The sequence below is a fragment of the Nothobranchius furzeri genome, chromosome 7, assembly GCF_043380555.1.
Source record: "Nothobranchius furzeri strain GRZ-AD chromosome 7, NfurGRZ-RIMD1, whole genome shotgun sequence".
Lineage (NCBI taxonomy): Eukaryota > Metazoa > Chordata > Actinopteri > Cyprinodontiformes > Nothobranchiidae > Nothobranchius > Nothobranchius furzeri.
This window is the reverse complement of record NC_091747.1, coordinates 29,639,960-29,642,403: the sequence shown is the minus strand read 5'-3', so window position 1 is coordinate 29,642,403 and position 2,444 is coordinate 29,639,960. Positions and strand designations below refer to the sequence as shown.

General features: G+C 39.9%; 1 long non-coding RNA gene across 1 annotated transcript; it reads left to right on the top strand.

The window, feature by feature from the left end:
- The first annotated feature begins 282 nt into the window (after window positions 1–282).
- On the top strand, window positions 283–1,632 carry LOC139070655 (uncharacterized). The gene is made up of 3 exons (XR_011521146.1): window positions 283–1,238; window positions 1,306–1,485; window positions 1,557–1,632. It is a non-coding gene; the product is annotated as an uncharacterized lncRNA (long non-coding RNA).
- Window positions 1,633–2,444: the final 812 nt, after the last annotated feature.

The following is a 2,444-nucleotide window of genomic DNA, read 5'->3' as shown; positions in this document are numbered from 1 at the left end:
AAACAAAGAACTGGTTGAACCAAATCGTCACAGAAACAACACACAAAAAGCAAATTACTTACTTTTTTTGCAGGTGGGCTGTATTGAAAGAGTGGCGGGAAAGTTTTAAAACAAAGTTCTGGTTCATTCTAACCAAGTCGGCATGGTAACAATTCACAAAAGCAAATGACTTGCTATTGTTTCAAAGAGCTATTTAGGTGAACAGCATCTTTGGTTCGTCAGCAGTGAAAGCTTAACCATCGCCTCCTGCCTTTAGTGTCACATTTTGTTTTCACTGTCACACACACACACACACACACACACACACACACACACACACACACACACACACACACACACACACACACACACACACACACACACACACACACACACACACACATTGCTTCCTGCCTCAGAGAAAAGATTTGATCCATTTTGTAGGACCTATAACAGCTGAAATAAATAAAAAGCTGTTTATGAGGTTTGTTTTTTGGGAGGGGTGGATTAGTAAAGTCTCAGAGCAGACGTACCTCTGGTCAAACCTTTAATGTCATACCTCTCAGAATAGTTAAACTAAGGCACATGCATGCCGTAAACGGATTTACACACGAGTGAAAGAGCTGCTACATTTTAACCAAAACATGAGCGAAGAAGAAGAATAAGAAGAACCGATGGATACGTGTTTTGAATATAGCCTTCCTCTGCTAAAAACAACGTTCGAATTGAGACATGATGAGATTTCAGGAAGAAATGTCCGGTACAAAAACGGTACGGTATTATTTTTTGGATCGTAAAGGTTTTTTTATTTCTGCTCCGGGGAGTTTTGATGAAGCAATGGATACGAGCACACACACACACACACACACACACACACACACAACTCTAAACACCCATTCATACATTTGTCTACCTATACAACAAAGCAAATTACTATGTATTGTTTATAAACATTTTTTTTTCGACCAATCGCAACCGTTTTCTATTCAAGATTTTTTTTAAACAGCTGTATAAAATGTAAACCCGCATTTTCGGAGTCGTGATTTGAGGTGTAACAAGCTAAGATGACGGGTAAGTTTTTAACTCAAGACGCAAATCTTTTTTTTCTCTTTCTGGTTTAACATCTTTATTTTCAGACGCTATTGTCATATCGGACGGCGAGTGGGAAGAAATTCCTATTGAGGAATTAACTTGTAAAACTCCGGTACCTTCCCCCCTGGATGATTTGTCTAAAATTAATCGCGCGGTCGAGAATCTGAGTGAGTGGATTTTATAAATATATACATAACGTTCTTTTCTTCAGCTGAGAAATATCTCATTTTACAGAAAAGGAGGGGGTTCAACCTTACCCCGGAAGTGATAACTTTTACCCAACCACGCCTCCATCCACCAGCCGAACCGTCTTACATCCGTATCAGCCCAGCCATACCGTCAGATCACACGCGAATGCGAACGTGAAAGCTGTTCGTTACAGGAACATCACGCCACAGACGATCCTCGAAGCTGGTAAGTGATTACAAAATAGCGATTAATAAGTCAGAGATGTGTCGTTCATATTTATCGTTTTTATTCTCCAGAGCAACGGCCGACGGCCTACGCACCCCCAATATCTCAGCCCCCACCACCTCCAACCCCTTCTCATGCGCAGACGGATGGTAACGATAAAAAAAACAACTGATTAATAAGTCAAAGATGACTCGTTCACATTTACCGTTGTTTTTTATACTTTCAGAACAACATCCGACAGCCGCTTCAATATATCCGCCCACACCTCCTCCTCCTCCCCCTTCTCCAGCACAGGGTAAGAGATTTATAAAAAGGTGGTTATTTACTTCAAAGATGATTCGTTCATATTTTTCCTTGTTTTTATTCTTTCAGAACAATCCGACAGCGACTCTGAAACCGCTGAACGTGCTCCTGAGCAGCCAGCCGGTAAGCTGTTTCACAAAACCGCTCTGCATAGTATATTTAATTTTTGAAGTAAAAAAGATGATGTTTTTTATCCTTTCAGAACAACCCACGACCGACGAAGAGAACGCCCCACCTCCTGCACCTGTACAGAGTAAGTTAAATTTATATATATAATTTATTAAAAGCTCGTTCATTTTATTTATTTTTATTTATTTTTTCATCAGAAAAACGGTTGAAGAAGAAGACGCGGGGCAGATTTACGCCATTGCAGAGATTAAACAGGATGAAGCTTGGGTACTTGCTCCTGCAAGTCAATTCCGGCCTGGTCGATGTGATGCAACAAGTTCTGGCTCTGTAAAAGGACGACGCAGATTTTTTTCTTCATTTTTAGTAGGTTTTTAATGTCTTTTGTATCATGAGTGAAAATTGGTTTGATGACCTTTCAGATTTGTTTGAAGTAGATGATGAATTAAACGTAGTTGATGATGAATTAAACGTAGTTGATGATGAAATGTTAGATAGAATTTTAGCCAGCCAAAATCCCTCAGTGGAGG